The following is an 18,262-nucleotide window of genomic DNA, read 5'->3' on the forward strand; positions in this document are numbered from 1 at the left end:
GGTGCAGGTACTGCCTAGCAGTGTGACTCAGGCATTTGTGTGTGGTGGCAAGTGTCTTAAAGAAAATCCTTTCCCTGATTGGGAGCCAGTGAACTTGTTTTCTGGCCGTGGAGATGTGATCTCTTTTCAGGTTGCTGGGAGCGGCTCTTAAAGAGTATTTCTGTATTACTTGCATTTTTTGTAGGTTACATTTAGAGGTTCCCACAAAGAGGGAATTACAATAGTCCAGTCGGGCGCCTGTGATAGCCCTTCTTTATTTTTATCATTTCAATCCGGCGAACACAATCTTTTGTTTGTCATTTCCATTGGATAAACACGACCTTCGACCGCTGAATCCAATCATCACCTCCGAGCAGCCAGTCACCATAAGCAGCAGTTCTTCAATTTTCTTTTGTCTTTCACATCTGTCGATGTTGTGTCCACTCTTGCTGGCATTGCTCCATGGATCGAAGCCTCAAGAGCGTTGTCTGCCTCCTTGGATCCTAGTTGTCTCTCCAATGATCAGCTAAATCCCAGATTTCCTTCCCACCATTATTGTTCCCCCCACAAGCTCATTGGTTGAAACAGGAAGAGACTGGAGGCCCTCTGTGAGACAACCACTGCTGAATGTTGTTGGTTTAAGGTGGCAGGACCAGACGCTCATCCATTCCCTCATGGGCCCTGCTGCCTTTTCTCTGCACTTTCGAATTTGATGCACATGACAAGTAAATCCTGGTAGTGAGCTTCCAATGCACTTCTGATTAGCCACAGGTACCTTTGTTCTTTTAGTGAGCATTGCAGCCCCATCAAGGATTGGTGAGGGATGGGTGCTTGGGGAGCGAGAGGCTTGCAATATTGTTTGACATTCAGGGTTGGTAGGAGATGGAACAACCGGGGCTAAAAGGGTATCCCTTTTTCCTATCTTGGGGTCTCTCAGGGTCTAGTAAGAGGGAGTTTCCAGACTAGTGATGGTCTGGGGTGCACGAGGAGCACTCCCTTTTGATATTTAGGTAAATATTGCTATTTTGGTTTTACCTTTGAATATGGACACATGTGGCATGGGGAGCCAACCAGGCTAATTTGTTAAACATTATAGCATTTAATCTTTTGTGTGGTGAGTAATGCTTGCCCGGCATGTGATTGACGGGTCCAGCAATACAGGATTTCCAGAGCCCATCTGGTGACAAATATATCAAATGGTATGTGCATAATGCTCAGTCATAGCTGAGTGTAGGCTGAGCATGGCCTGGCCCCTGCATAGAAGGGTTATATGTGATTTTAGCAAACTCAATTACAGAGTGGTACATTTTATCGCGGCCATAATACCTAAACACACAGATTTGTTTTTTTATTTATTTGGGGGATTTATTTGGGGGGTCCCCCCAATCCCCATGTTTTTCCACCCTTATAACGCCACCCCATCCCCATCCCGACTCATTTTAACCCCTTACCCCACTAACCCATATATATTTCATATTTTCTGTGTTTTTTGGTGTTATGTACCTTAGTGGGCTCACCTCCCTAGCCTCTGTGTTTTTCGGTGTTATGTACCTTAGTGAAATGTACCAGTCTGTTTTATTTTCGGTAAAATGACTGGGTACCCATAGAAGCTGTGTCACAGCTAGATTTCCGTGCATGAAGTGAGGCCTGCTGAAAGCAGCGAGTCTCCACCAACTGGGAGACCATAGCTGATCATAGGTGACAAAGAAGTTGCATAGCCACAAACAGTCATCAGGGACATAGTGGTGGCTTAGCACCAACCAAAGTTGGTCATTGAGGATGCTTGTAGTCGTTGTAGTGGTGGCTTAGCCCTAACCACAGTTGGTCATCGGCTCAGAGGCAACCACTTCATTGGTGATGTAATAGCAGCTTAGCCCCATTCTCAGTTAGTCATTTGGGATGTAGTGTGTAGTGGCGGCTTATCCTCAACCACATTTAGGTATTGGGGATGTAGTGGTGATGTAGCCCCAACCACATCTTATCATTATGGATGTAAAGGTGCCTTAGACCCGACCTTAGTTGGTCACTGGGGATGTAGTGGTGGTTTATCCTCAACCACATTCAGTCATTGGGAACTAGAGATGTAGTGGTGGTTTAGCCCTACTAAAGTTGGTTATTAGAGACACAGAAGTGGCTTAACCCCAACCACAGTTACTCACTGTGGATATTGTGGTGGCATAGCCCAAACCACAACTGGCCATTGAAGATGTAATGGTGGCTTAGCCCCAACCACATTTGGTTGTTGGGGTCTTAGTGGTGGTTTCACTCCAACCAAAATTGCTTATTGGGGACATATTGGTGGCTTAGCCTCAACCACAGTTGGTTCTTGCTGATTTAGCCCTAGCTGCAGTTGTTATTGTCGCTGAATGTTCCCTCTAAGCTGTGTGCATGTGCTGTTGCCCAGCTTCCCTGTGGGTGCCGTTCAGAAGAGTTTTAGCAGCGCACACAGACCATTTCCACCTTCACACGAGCTAAAAAGGCACAAGCCACAATAGTTTTATGTTGGTTGTAATATGAACGTTCAGAGACCAGAATTTCCATAGCCAATGGTGCCTCAGCAAAAGCATCACCCACACTATGTAGCCCACCTGTCAGCTCAAATATTGGATACTGACTGTACGTAAGCAGGCTACTTAGCTGTTCAACCTCATACCACAATTCCTACTATTTGTACATATGTAACAGAGGCGCTTTGAAGGGGTACCCTTGCAAGTTACCGCATCATAAAACTCCAATATTAATTTGCCCTCAGGATTTTAAATGGGCAAATATCATGCTCAGCCTGTTCTACTTTAGCATTGCTAACGTTACTCTATAAGTGAGGAGCAACATTGCAATATCATCTGCTTGAGCTACACGTGATTATGGGTATGGAATATGCCTGCCACTACTCATACATTGCATTTGGGCAATGAATATTCAAACAGCTACATTGCTTTTCGCACAACCTGCATGCTCTCCAAGTTTTCAGAGTTCCGTTAGACATAGACCTTAACCAATGCAATGGTAATTCTCTGCTATACAAAAATGGTTTCACTGAGCACTTGTACAATTCTACCCAACAATTTTAGGGGATGTTGCAAAACAGTCTGGTTTGCACTGCTACATAATTGTGTGCATGCATGGTCATGACATTTTCTTAAATGTGAGGCTTTAAATATGTTTTTATTGCAAAGTATTGCGGCTATGCAAATGTCCCAGTAAGTGTTTTACTGCTACATTCTGTGATAGGTCAGTAGAATGAGATAAACCAAGTGGTGCAATTTGTGTAGATATTTTATTTAAATAATGGATGAAAAAAGGCCTCACTATCCCTAGTCGGTGGGTTTCACTACCTAACACAACTAAATAGGGTGCCTGTCGTCTGCCGCTAAGTCCAAAGCAAATGGTCTGTCCTCCGCCCAAAGCTAAGCTACCATACCCTATCATTAAGACAAAAACTACAAAAGAGCAGGAGAATGACTGCCTACTCCTGGGTAGGCTTCCCCAACCTCACTATGAGATTCTTAAATAGTTATTGCATATTCCCAGTATTAGTTTGTCTTTGATTCCCCTCTTTCTGGAGTTTTTGGCCATCTCCTCCTTGGCATTCTTGGCCTCTGAATTTCTCTTTTAATACTGTTCTCAAGTGTCTCCGAAAGCCTCTCTTTTCCTGATGTCTTTGAGGCAATAAAATCCCTCTTTATTTGGTTCTTGCTCTCCGTAGTCCTATGACTCGTTATCTTCTCACTAAATATATTCTCTCTCGTATCACTGAGACGAGTAGGATAGGCTTTGCAATAAGTCTCACTCTCTTTGCCTTGTCTTGTAGTACTGGGACTAGTAAGATGCCTCCATACATGCGTTTCACTCTCTTGCTTTATTTCCGCATCACTGGGATGAATAGGACTAATCCCATAATGTATGTCACCTCCTTTAGTCTTTCTCGTATCACTGGGATGAGTAGGCTGACTACTGTGATGCATTTCGCCTCTTAGTTATTTATTTCCTATATCACTGGGATGAGTAGGGTGGGTCCCATGATATATTTCTCTCTCTTTGTTCGCTCTTGTACCACTGGGACACCTAGGTTACATCCCTCCCTTTCGGTTCATTCTGGTATCACTGAGACCATTAGAATGAATCTCTTTATCGGTTTCATTCTTTTAAGTAAGTGACCATTCACTCAGACGAGTATGAATTGGGCAGTCATTATTCCGATATTCCCTCCCGGGTCATCCGCCTTGATATGATATTTTATTTATATACAAGTGTTTCAAGGCGCGACAAGGCAAGGGGGGGGACAAGGGAGGACAAGACAGTGATCTTACTAGGCCAAGTGACATTGAGATCGCGCAAGTGCGGGGAGAGGGAAGGGGAAAAGTGCAGGGGGAAGGGGAGGAGAAGAAGTGCGAGACATAGGATCAAGACACAGGAAAAAGAAGTGCAGTCAACAGGTGGCGGTGCAGGGGTTAAGTGCAGACAACACATGTTAGAATGGGGGACTGAAGGGATGCAGAATACAGCCCCTGAGTGCAGGGTTGCCAGGAGGCAGTGCAAGTGTGGAACTTGGAGGGCAAGGACCTGGGTCTGTGATTAAGAGGGTAGCCTGGTAACCAGTGCATTTTCAGGCAAGAGACCAGCAGGGAAGTGGAAGAAAGAAGGAAGAAGCAAAGAGAAAGGTCTTGAGCTGCTTCCAGAACTAGAAATGATTCTGCTCAAGTTTCAGAGAGGCAGGGAGGCGGTTCCAAAGGGAGGCACCGGTCGAAGAGGGAGATCTGCCCCTAACTCATTGCTTAGAGCGCCAACTGACCCTCAGGGAGTTGGAGGAGGAAGAGCGAACAGCTTGAGAAGGAAGATACTTCTGAAGAGAAAGCATTTTATCCTTGCAGCCACTGGGAGCCAATGGAGAGAATTCAGTGCTAGAGAGATATGATCCCTGGGCTTAAGGCCAAGGACAAGTCTTGCAGTCCTGTTCAGGATGAGTTGCAGAGGACTGAGAGTAGAGGAGGGTATATTTCATAAGAGGTTGTTACAGTAGTCAAGCCTAGCAAGAACCAGAGCTCTGGAGACAGTGAGCTTCTGGAGGAAGGAGAGGAGAGGAAAGGAAGAATACCTCTGAGGAGGTGCAGTTGGTAGTTTGACATCTTAGAGACGTCGGAAATGTGACGGGAGAAGGAGAGAGTGGAATCAAAGATAACCCTGAGGTTCTTAGCCTCACAGGTGGGAGCAGGAAGTAGGCCAAGGGAGGTTGGCCAGAGAGTGGTGGTAAAGTTGGGTGCAGGTGTGCCGATGAGGAGGATCTCTGTTTTACTGGCATTCAGGCAGAGATCGTTGGTGGTGCGCCACTCCTGGATTGCGGACAGACAGTCAGGGATGAGACAAGGAGAAGAGGCAGCAGAGGGGAGCCTGAAGGTGAGCTGGGTGTCATCCGCATACCACTGAAACTTGCAGCAGAGAGCAGCAATGCAGCGGACGAGAGGTGCCAGATATTGGTTGAACAACCAGGGAGAGAGGTTAGACCACTAGGGAACACCACAGGTGGAGAGAGATAGATAGAGCAGAGGAAGGACCCAAGTTGGACCTGGGAGGGTCGGTCAGAGAGAAAAGAATTCAGCCAGGCCAGCGCCTGATCAGTGATATCCAGATTATCACGGAGCTGGTTGAGCAGGATAGCATGGTTGACCGTATCAAAGGCAGAAGAGAGATCCAGTAGGATGAGGACAAAGGGGAGCTTAGATTACCCGTAATCTCATATCCCACGGGTCAGCATCACTGTACTTGTCTTCGGGATCGGGATTTCACTTCATTTGTTCAGGACAGCTTCTACTTGTACTCCGTATCTCTCTCCTTCTTCACCAGGGTTCCACAGCACCAGCGTTGCAGTGGTCTCAGCGTTGTTGTCGGATTGCACAGTCCACCTCTCACAGGTCACGCCACCAGTCAAAACGCATCTCTTGTGGTTCTTTTCCCATGCTATCTTCTGCCTTCAGCTCCTTCAGGGCTTCATCGGACACGCCAGCAAGTTACTTTCCCCCTGTGGAGGAACTCCCAGTCTCTGGACAGCTTTCACCTCGCTGCTGATTTGAAACTACGGGTTTCAATTCTCTCTAACAGTTGCCCTTCTTTCCTTTTCATGGCACATTGCTGCATCCTCCCGAGCAGAGAACTACAATCCTCTTCTGCTTTCAGTTGAGCAGTCTTCATTACTCGCTCATTCCTTCTCTTCACAGTATTGTTGGTTTCTAACCATTGAGCAATCTTTATTACTTGTTCATTTCTCTTCTTCATCACAGCGTTTTTTCCAAACATTTGTTCAGGTTGGATTTTGGATTTTATGGTACGGTATCAAACAGTGGCTTAGTCTAATGAGTCCTTCTTAAGCCTCGATGTTACTGTTGGTTCAAGAGAAAGGGCCTTAGGGAGTTCCACTGTGGAACGGGAGTCCTTGTCCCCAAGAGGGGGATATCTCCCAGTAAGGTCCCGCTTGCCGCTGCCCCTCGGGGGAATGTTACGTAGTGGGCTCACCTCCCTAGCCTCGCAAGGAAAGGTTTCCCCCGGGAGAAGTGACAGAATCCTGCAATTTGTCACATTTCCCTCACTTTTTTCAGAGCTCTAACAAGTAGTACTGAAGACCAGCACAGGATCCAGGGGCGAGAGGCAGAGGAGACCACTCATGGGGGCGAGGAACAAATCAGCAACTTTTAAAACCAAGTCAGATGTTGGGGCAACACAGTACTGTAAAGGAAATGTGTTGCTTATGTGCATTAAAGAATAGTAAACTCTAGTAACAATCTAGGAAACTACACCTTCTGTTTTTTTCTGTACTCATCTGCGCAGGGCTTTTCAATATAATCATGGTTTCTGTGTTTGGTGCCCATGGCATCCTCAAGCATCTTGTTTAATTGATAAGTGTATTGCAGAAGAGGGGCACCTAGTTACATGAAAAGGCTCTCTGTCTACTGTACTTCTGAGCATTGCTGCTATTAACTTAAAAGGCTCTTTAAAAAACCTCAGCGAGGCTCTTACTAAATTTCATCTAGGCTGGGATGAGGAAGGGTGGGAAAAACAGGCAAAGGCAGCATTATGTGCCCAGTGATTTCACTTTGTATGTATGTGTTACAAGCAGGGATCTGATCAGATTTTACTCTGTACTTGGAATCAAAGGATCTTTTAAGGAATAAAAAAGTAATTAGCTTTGCCAAAAGGCTTATTAGAAGATGTTCTTTCCCCTTAAATTTCCTCTTGAGATTATTAGTAATATTATTAGAGCTACTTCCTATTGTACTGCTCTCCTGGTCATGGATTAGAAAATATCAGCAGAACTTTGTGGGTAGAAGCGGGGTAGGCTCCAACTTGTTCATTGTCGCATTTTTTGTTGGACTTATTTGTACTCATTTTCTGTTGGGCAAATATTCCTGTTTTAGGGAGCAATATTAGGTGGCATGTATACTCTTAGCTGTAGAGCTTGTTGTAAGTAAATGTTGTCACTGCTCTGTTCACAGAACAATGTAATGTTGATGGTAAGCAGTGGCATAGGAATTCCGATTATCATACTCTGTGGTGTAGTTATTCTGATGCATTTATCATCCTGGCACACAGGCATGTTCTTCTGGTCTGTGAATGACTTTATTAAAGTGGCACTAATTGGCCTGTTTTCTGGCACACTCCTTTAAGCTCCCATTGCTTCATCTGCCAAATTATGTATCATGTCTAAATTGTTTGCCAGTCACATCAGTTGCGATAAGCAATGCTTGTTTTTTGTAATACAGTAATACACACGAGTGTTATTTATTTCCAATGGCATAAAACAAGTACTGCATTGTCTCAAAGTAGTGTCAAAAAATACCCAAGTTAACTATTGCTTATACTGAGCAAATAATGTAGTTTTGTGTGCATAGGAATACTTTTGCTATGTACTGTGGTAGATCTTGAAGTATTGAATTGGTTGATGAGCTCTCTTCATAATCACATATAAAATTTTGTTGGCCTATAGCTTTGGAAACATTTCTGCAAGATGTACCTTTTACACAGATTTGTAAATAATTGCAGAGGTTGTGGAGGAGGAAATTCCCCTGCAAACTCTCTTCAGAGATGCTAGTTCACTATCTACTCATGCTCACAAAATAGCTTACATTGTTACTCAGTTTGGCACATGAAAAATAATGTGTGCACGAAAGCCAGCCACTTCCGCACTTAGAGAAATATAATTACAGGGAACATTGGATGCTAATTGTTTACTGCAGGATATTGGGCCCTTTCCTGCACTTCTGATTTGTTGTGCCTTTTTCCATGGCATATATTTAGGTGCAACATTTAATTTATGGTAACATGGCTAATTGGTGGGACACCCATATTCTGCAATCCAGGCACATTTGTCACAAATTAACCCAATAGGCTAAATGTGTTGCCACGATTGGGTGTTGTAATATTTTGAGTAAGATGCAAGATCTTTGAAAATAAATTGTATGCATGCCATTTCAACGCATGTGAGCTCTCAGCAGAAGAAATGCCTAGTGGAAAGGCCTGAAGTCTAGGATTCTTTATCTGGGTGGGCCAGCATTGCAATCAGGGGGGCCCAACTCACTGTTGGGTATGAGTGTGGCCTAGGAAGAGCCTAAACCCCCAGGAGATATATCATTTAGGTTTACAAACAGCTCTCACAATACATATGATAGATTTGTTTGCATCCAGACTGTCTGTATCAGTTACTAATCTCATTTCTTATCAGTCCAAACCATGACAACTTCTATCAGGACAGGTTTTCACACAAATATGCATTCATTTTAGATCTGAAATCCTCAGATAAGTACACATGACAAGAAGAGCTGAAAGTAGTCCATACTCTCTATCCAAGCCTCAGCATTTCAGTTATGGCTTTGTTGGATCTAATCATTGAGGTGTAGTTTGATTCTCTGTACAGAGCACGGAAAGCACCCACATCTGAGCATATGCACTGTCATCTGTGGAGATAAATTGAAACCAACAAGAATTGGCAAAATCACCAGTTTGGGATTTTTTGGAGGAATGGGATAGATATTTAGCAGGCACTGCCACAAAGGTAATACCTGGCCCCAAGATGGCCACAGCTGGAAAATGGCGTGAATGAGTACTTGGGCATTTGATGTAATTGCCTGGAAAATTCCAATCTAATGCCTACACACAAGCCAAAACCATTGGCTTTGCAAATTATTGTTTTCAACAAGACGTCAGTGCAATAAAAAGATGTGAAGACACACACATTGTTTATAAACCAGATGGCTGAAGGTACACTTGGTTAAGACATTTTTGTTACAGTAACACCACATTTACAGAAACAAATAAGACATCAACTCTGAGAAGACTTCTTAGAAATAAACCTAACAATTCCTATAAAGCAAATAGTTTGAGGTTACTACGTGACAGAGATAGTTATGTGATCTTAATATCCTAATGGGGTGTATTTTCGGTAGAAAGGGGAGTTAGTGGGTGGGAATGACCATATGAATTAACATGACCATGGCAGTCAATGTCTGTGTAAATAACCAAACAACGCAAACAAGCTATGTGTCTCTCCTCACATTCCAGCTCCATCCTAGCTGTACTCCAATGCAATAGATTTGGCTTACAGGTGGTACTATTGTGCCACCTAATAGCCAAAATTAAAAATGGATGGATGAAAGGCTTTGAGTCAACCATAACCACTGGAATTGATGTTGCCAGCATAACATATTAGTTTTTGCAATTAAGTCTTGGTCCTGCCACTAATGTGAATAGTCCTGCCAGAATCGCTTGACCACAAAGCATAAACATGGTTGGGGCGGTTTGTGTTCCAATGCAGTGGGGATGTGGCCAAGCAGTTGAGATTGAACTGCATATTTTGGTGACGGAACTCAGAGGCTTATTACGGGTTTGCTGGTAACACGGCAGTAATTCTGATAGGCTACCGGCAAACCGGCCTTTCTGTCCCCAACGACCGATATCCCGGTATTACTGGGATATTACGGATGGCGGAGTAATGGTAAGTTCCGATTCTCATGGAGTCCTAAAGAACTCCATGGGATGGAAACTACTGAATCACTGGCACTGGTAGGTGCCAGTGATTCATTTCTTTATCTGCCTGTGGGGGACTGATCTACCAGCAGGTCAGGCCTGCCAGACGATATGTGTGGCCCACACCAGCAGACATGTACTTTGCAGGTCCAGAAAAAATGCGGGTGCGGAATTACCAGAATTTATTTTGCCATTTTATCTGGACCGGAAAAGTTATGATGAGCCCCTAAGACTCATTTGCCTGTGACTAGTCCCCTTCGGAAATAATGCAGACATGCTAAAGAATTATGCCATGGAAGGTATCCATCACATTTTAATTTTACTCTACTCTCTCCTCCAGATATACATCCTTCCTGTACCCACCTTTTTGTTCACTTGTACTCCAGTAGGTAAACTCACAGACTATATACTTTGAATGTAATTTGTTTGGTTCCACAGTCGGTTGATGCAACGGCTGCAGATATCTGTTCATACGCTATATTTCACTAGTTTGCATCTTGTATGAGCTGGCAAATAAACAAATCTTTCTAAAGGCTGATACAATGAGTGACACTGAGATGTCCTCTCTTAGGCTGAGAGCAGCAAACATAGCTGCTAGTTGCTTAGTCCTGGGAGACCTTTTCCCAGTCTCCAGTAGGCAAATGTTAAAGCAACAGGGGGCACTCCTCTTTCCTGGATGATGGAATGGAGGTGAGAAAAACATGTGGCAGTGGCATGCTTCCCACATGACCCACACAAGGGTGCCTCCACCACCTACACCATCCCATACAGCCCGTAGGTCAAAGGAGGGGAGAGTAACAGTAACCATGCCAGCAGAATCCCTACACAGTCGAGACCCATGTGCTCAGCTAGCTCCTCACCCGCGTAACCTGGTTGTACATCACTGCCATTTTCCACGGCTATTTTGCTCATCTGTGATTTGCCCCTGGAGGTTCACATTGTTGCTTACTCCGGTTTCTCTTCTGTCATTGTTTTGCTCCCCTGTCATTTTTCCGTGGGTGCTGTCCGCAGAGATATTTGTACCTATTGCAGGGAGCTCACCGTCTCTCCCCACAGTGAATCATGGCAAAACCTTATAAGATACTTCAAATGCCCATCAGGCCCTTCACTGTCAACTCCCTCTCCTAACATACACAAGTTCTACTTTCCACCTCATAATACTCATACCAAACTAAGCCACCGCCGTACAGCAACTAAACACTCGTCGCTACGAACACTGAAATTGCCTCCTCTATACCTCTCCCACAAACTTGTATTCCACAATTCGAACCAATGGACCCTCCCACTTTGGGCACACGTGACTCCCCTCTGGATACAGACACCGCAAATGCTTTTGATGCAACCACCTATAACCACACCTGCACGCAGTAGCTGGGTACGTCTGACTTGCACGCACCACCAAGAAAAGGGCCACATCCAGGCTCGGGTATCGGGTGCATCCAACAACACGGATGAACTCTTTAAAATCTGGAGGGAACTAGCCAACGTTTCCGCAATCTCATCCTCCGCTCTTCCATTCCAGGCCCTCTGCAACGCACTCACCACACACTTCACCACTAAAACACTGGACATCCTGAGCACACTTACTACCCTGCAACCCACTCCCCCTCTCTTGCCTCCTATGGCCTATCCCCCTCCTTCTTCCTCTCTCTCCTCCTTCTCCCCTGTCAAACCTGAAGAAGTCGCCAGAGTTGTCCGCTCAATGAAGGTCTTTTCCAAACAGGTTTCCCCTTGCTCCGCCAGAATCATCAATGAGAACATTGGCTCTCTTGCCCCTGTACTTGCTGATCTCTGCAACCACTCTTTGCCAGCTGATCTTTCCCATCCTCCCTCAAGCACTCCCTTGTGTGCACCCTCCTGAAAAGACCCTCAGCAGACCCTACGTATCCAGCCGATACTGCCTTATTTCTACCACCCCCTTCCTTGGGAAACTGCTGGAGAAGCTGGCCTTTCCACAACTCACCTCACACACTGAACCTGTTTGTGGTCTCCACGACCATGAATCTGGATTCCGAGCATCCAGAGGCACAGAAACTGCTCTTCTGAACACCCGTACGGGTGTTAATATGGAGAGGGCGACCGTCCAGGCAGGATACTGTCAAAGCTCATATCTGCTAAGAGGGGCCCTGCACAAGTACTGTCTATACATGACACCCAAAATATACTTAAGTATACTGACGTTGACGTTAACTTAGTCTTCTATAAATTCTACTCCACCCTTTATAGTGCATTTGCCCCTAACGGGGTAGCAAGTATTGCTGCTCTTTTTGGATAACATTACGCTCTTCAGGCTCTTGGAGGATGCAAGGGCACAGATTAATTGTCCTTTTACTGTGGAGGAAATCATGAAAGTCATAGAAGGTCTCCCTAGAAGCTAGGCCCGGGTCCCGGATGGGTTGACGGCTGAGTTTTGCAGAGAGTTCAGTGCGATCCGAGACCCGTACCTGCTGAAGGTGAGAAAGGATGCAGTGTGGATTGGGCTACTCCCTGAGATACTACGGGAGGCGGTCATAACAGTACTTCTCAAGTCAGGGAAACTAAGCAACCAATGTGGCTTGTATCGCCCATTGCTGTTGATGAATGCAGACACCAAGATATATGCCAAAGTTATTGCTACCTGGATCCTTCCCCTGGATATATCAGAACCAGGCTGGCTTCATCCATGGGAGGTCTACCTCCCTGAATATTAGACATCTTTTTAATATTATGGCGCACATTTCTCCAGAAGCCTCAGAAGTGGCAGTGACGCTTGATGTGCAGAAAGCATTTGACATGGTGTCCTGAGAATATCTCTTCACTGTTTTGTGCAAATGTGGATTTGGGGAGGAGCTGGTGAAATATATACAGCCACTCTACACAGATCCAACAGCCAGGGTACGAGTCAACATATTAACGTCAGTGAGGTTTGAGCTCGGGAGAGGAATGTGTCAGGGCTGTCCCCTGTCGCCTCTACTCTCTGCGCTAGCCATAGAACCAATGGCTGACCTTGTTAGGGGACGACATAGGGCTCAGGGGATCCGGTTGATGGGGTCCCCTGAGATAATCTCGCTCTATGCCGATGATATTCTCTTATATGTCGAGACTCCCAGATAAATGTAGACCCCATTATGGGTGACATCACAAACTTTGGTATGTTTTCAGGCTTCACGATAAATTATTCTAAATCTGAAATCTTTCCGCTAACAAATAACACCCCACGGCCAATGGGGGCATGCCCTTTAAACTGGGTACTCAACGGCATCAAATATCTGGGAGTAGTGGTGTCACAGGGTATAAACTCCCTAATCAATGATAACTGCAAGGCGCACATGCAGTATGTGGTGGATAAAATCAGCAAATGGAAGAATATACCACTGTCACTTGCAGGCAGACAGGCTCTGATAAAAATGATCTTCCTGCCCAAACTCCTGTATCTCTTTTCCAACTTGCCACAGTGGCCGGGGAAAGTGTTTTCTAAGTCCATGCACAGTGAAATGTCCAAATTTCTTTGGCACGCAGGGGCGGTCCGGAAGAAATGGGAGTATATGGCCTCACCATATACTCATGGAGGCCTCGCTAATCCACACTTTGAAGCATACTGGTTAGCGTCGCAGGCCCATTTTGCGACCTATTAGTATCGATCAGTAGCGATACCTCTGCATGTAAAAATGGAAAAGGTAGTGGCAGTCACTACAGATCTGAGAACACATTTACTAAACACCACATACAAGGATGACTGCACTTATGACCCAGTGCAAGCCACGTTGAGGGCATGGCGGGACATATTTGTGCCTACTGACACACAGAACCTGTATTATAAATGGCTCCCCCTATGGAGATTCCCAAACCTTAGTCCCTCATGGGACACATTACTCTGCACACAATAAGAGAAGGTAGGGTACAATAAAAGTGTGACTTATTTCCAAATGACTGCTTCCTGACAATGCAAACATCGAGAGAGGAACACAAGGGCACAGCCACTGAAATCCTACAATGCTATAGGCTAAGGGCTGAAGTTTCTAAATTGTGTATATGTTGCCCGGTTGAACCCCCTGAAAGTAGCCTGCTTCAGTATGTGATGAACTCTAGTGGTTGATGGAGGATCCTGGCCTCATTATACAAGATGATTGGAGAGAAGGCGTCGGTCTCATCGACTAAATGTAAAAACGCATAGGCCTCAGAAATGGGAATTGTAATGCCGGATGAGCTATGGGTTAGGATGTGTGTGCTCACGACGTTCGCTTCAATGAAGACACAATTCAAGTTGATTCCGTTCAAAGTGCTCCATAGGTTGCATTACACGTCTGAAAGGCTCAAGAGAATATATCCGCAGCATGACGATCGTCGTCCACGTTGTAAGATCGCTAATGCTAGTCATTTACATATGTTCTGGAGCTGTCCTAAGCTCTCAGATTTCTGGCCATCTGTATACCCTACGTTAGCTGTAGTGACGGACTCTCATCTTGCTGTGACACTGCTGAGTAGCCTCCTTGGGATCTGGGACACGATCACGGAGCGCCACAAAAGGTCCTTCCTGAACATGGGCTGAATTATAGCTAAGAGATGTATCCTTCGAAGGCGGAAAGACAGACAACCGCCGCATGAGAGACTGGTTGAGTGACCTAACCTGGGCTAATGACTGTGAGGAGTCCTTTGTCGCAACGCAGCCCATCAATTCTAGGCCCAAGGACATTTGGTCTGGGTTCCGTAGTTATTGAGCGCAAATATAAGCGGGTGTGTCATGTTACTGAACTGCATGCGCTGGGGTACTATTGTGATTGGGGTTCCTGCATTCTCTCTGATGTGCTGGTCTGTAACAAGCTATCTAATGCTGTACTGCTGCTTTATGTTTAAATCTCTTGAGCAGGTTGCAGAAAGGTGTTAAAAAAATGTTTAAAAAAGAGAATGAACATGGGTCAAATACCCTGTATTTTCCCACTCAGGAGGGTCTACAGCCACGTTTTAGCTCACTGCATTCTTCACAGAGGAGAAATCTCATTTGCATATCAGTCTTTGTCCCGCTCACAGGGGCAGTCCAGCACCGAAATGCTAGGCAATTCTCCCCTGAACAAGAGTACCAACAGCGACCCCCGACCTGTGTTTCAGATTAGTCGAGCCTCCTCAGTGAGGTGAAACTGAGCCTCTTTTAGGCACAGTGAGTGTCACACTCACCTGTGTCTCTGCAGGAGCGATGGATAAGCCTCCGTTGACCCCGAGTTCTCACTTTCCCTGTTTCACGTGGAGGGATTCCTGTCAAATACAAGATATACACTCAAACCTGAATTCACCCGATTTCCCTAGACCCTTCCCTTCACTTTACGTGTGCTGTGATGTCCCCTAAGGGCTTACCTTGATATTTTGTAAGATGTGCACTCCATCCTGCATTCGCAGGGGCGCGATTCGCTCATATGAATGATGCCAATGTCTGTTGGCTGAGTTCAGATGCCACACGCTGTTATATGCCTTTGCAGCGGGGCCGAGTGTTCAAGGGCCAGTTTCTTCATTGGCTAGAGTCTTTTCCACAAGTGAACATTGTTCGGAGAATGTTTAGTGTCCTGAATTGTCCGTATTGTCTTGTTTGCCAAGGTATTTTGTGGGTGAGTAGCGCTCCGTGTAGAAGTCAGCTGCTGGTAGGTAAGCGCAGCATCTTAAATTTGAGCGCACCTGGTAATGTCTCTCCCTTTTCCCTTGCAGGAGTGGATTATGTGATATTAGCGCCTCTAGTCCGGGTTCAGCGCTACAAGAGACTTGGTGGTCTGGTAAGTTTGCACAGAGGCTTTGGTAAGTATGTACTGCGTTATGAGAGGGATCGCTGTGCAATAGTCTTCGCGTTATTGGGGCTTGCACAATGACTAATGTCTCTTCTTTCTTTTGCAGGGGTTTGTGCGCTTGTACAACTGACCTGGATTCCAGCATTGCGGGTAGATTCGGTGAGTATGCTCAGCGTTATTGATGTGCGCGTGCTAACGCTGTTCTTCTTTGTTCTTTACAGGTGCCGGTGTTAAAGTCCCCTCTTGACCAGAATAGCTGCGACGTGGAGAAAGCACGGAGCACCTGTAAGCAGAAGCAGAAAGTTCCGCAGCAGGTAAGCTGAAGCAGGATGATCCAGAGCAGGTAAGCTGAAGCGGGAGGATCCGGTGCAGGTAAACAGAAGTAGGATGTTCTGGAGCGGGTAAGCTAAAGCAGGATGATCCGGAGCAGGTAAACAGAAGCTGGCTGATCCAGAGCACGGCAAGTGTGTTGCTGATGCAGCTCACAGTAAGCAACACGAAGCACTGGAAGAATCTTGGGTGTGGCTTATATAGCCAGCCACACCCAAACACTAGAGAGCTCATGATTTGTCATGCACTTCCTGTTTGGCAACAGGAAGTGGTAACCAGGAAGTTCTTACAAACACTAGGAAGGAATTAAGTGGAGGTATCTGCTGTCGGCTTTTTTGTGTGCCTATGCCAGGCCTGCCAAGCCTCCACCCAGCTTGCCCCAACTACCTGCCTGGCACCCATGACAGTGAGCAAGGGTCCACGTCTGGATGACCCTGGGTTGCGTAGGGAGAAACCCCATGTTTTACAAATTAAAGAACAGTGTGGAAGCCGCTCTACTGAGAACGAGCATGGGTCAAATACCATGTTCTATGGAATCTCTCCCACTCAGGAGGGTCTGTTTAAATTGTACCCTTGTGGGTGTGTCCAGAGTGATATACAAATGGAAATATCTCCTTTGTGAAGGGTACACTGAGCTGAAGCATGGTTGTAGACCCTCCTGAGTAGACGAAATTCCATAGAACAGGTTATTTGAACCATGTGCGTCCTCAGCAGAGGGGCCCCCGCAATCCTATTTAATTAGTACTCTGTGTATGGCTGCCCCCAACTTGCAGATTTCTGTATTGGGTGCTCAAGCAGAACCTTTGAGCTGTAAGTGCATCATAGGAAACCCTGATTTACCACAAACATATATGAATAGGCAAGAATTGAGCAGGCACGATGTGGGCCTGGGTTTCAAATTAGCCTCTTTTGTAGACTTGACATAAAAATGTTCTCTCGTTCTTCGTCTTGCCTTTCCAAATATTTCACATGTTCCAAAACTCTGTAGGACTAGAACCAAAGGAACCTCATGCTCAAAGTATTTGATTGTTACACTTATGGTATCAAAACTATGTAGAAACACAGCTTTTAATTTGTCCTGGGATGTTTTGTCATTCTGTATTCTTGTACAATATTTGTTGTTTCATGTTCACACCGCAAAAGCAGGAATAAACGAATGGAATGTTATGGAAGTCTACAAGCCATTACTGATTCAGCATGTCACTGACATGTCAAACGCGAGATGTCTGTAAATGTGCTATACATCCGTGTTAACACCACCTGCTGTTATTCATTATTTGATACAGTTATACATCTTATTTCACATGATGTCCATTAAAGCCTCATTCCCATCAAATCTAAACATACATTCAGTTGCAGAAATCACAAGGTCCTTTTCATTTTCAGGGAATAGTTTTACCATGTAACTGAGAGGTTGGAATTGGAGGCAACACGGGAAAAGGAAAAGTGCAGTTGGTTTGGTTGATTGATTTAAAAACATTAGCAAAGACAAAGGGCCTCATCACGAGTGTGACGGTATCCCAGCGGCAATACCATTGGGATACTGCCTGCGCAAATAGCGCTGCCACTACTCGGTCTGGCGCTATTAGCTCCGGATCACGAGTAGCGGTTGGGCGGTTATTGCCCATTTCCCATTTGCTACTGCGGTAATTGCGCCGGTGGTAATAGCACCAAAAATGCCCGAAAACAGGCAGTAAGTGGACATTTTTTCCTCCAGCTTTTTGCTGGACGTAAAACTCTGTTTTAGCGCCCAACTTATAACAGGGCCAGCCCTTGAATGCGGCGCTAATATCGTTACTGCCGCATTTAAGGGCTACCGCCCAACTTGTGATGAGGGCCAAGTGCTCTTGCTAGATATTTTTAGGCAGCCTCCTTGAGAAACAGAGCTCACTGCAAATGTCTGCCTTGAGGGCTCTAGGCATAAACCACTGCCAAGACTAAGCAAAAAGCCCTCTTACCACCGAGAGTGTTAGCAGCGCTGGAGAGGCCTCCTTTCTTGGAGAGGCTTTCAGAGGTCGACAATTAATAGGCCTGGCCTACCCGGTTAGCGCTGTTCTCAGATGCCCCTGAATTCAGCAATGGTGGGGAGCAAAGCTGCAGGCCAGGTCTTGCAGCTAATAGCTGCTCCTCTCCCCTGTCTCTTGACCCTCCCTGCACTCCGCAAAGATGCATTTCCCCCTTGAGATGGTGGA

This window comes from Ambystoma mexicanum, chromosome 14 (genome assembly GCF_040938575.1).
Source record: "Ambystoma mexicanum isolate Mex_15411 chromosome 14, UKY_AmexF1_1, whole genome shotgun sequence".
Lineage (NCBI taxonomy): Eukaryota > Metazoa > Chordata > Amphibia > Caudata > Ambystomatidae > Ambystoma > Ambystoma mexicanum.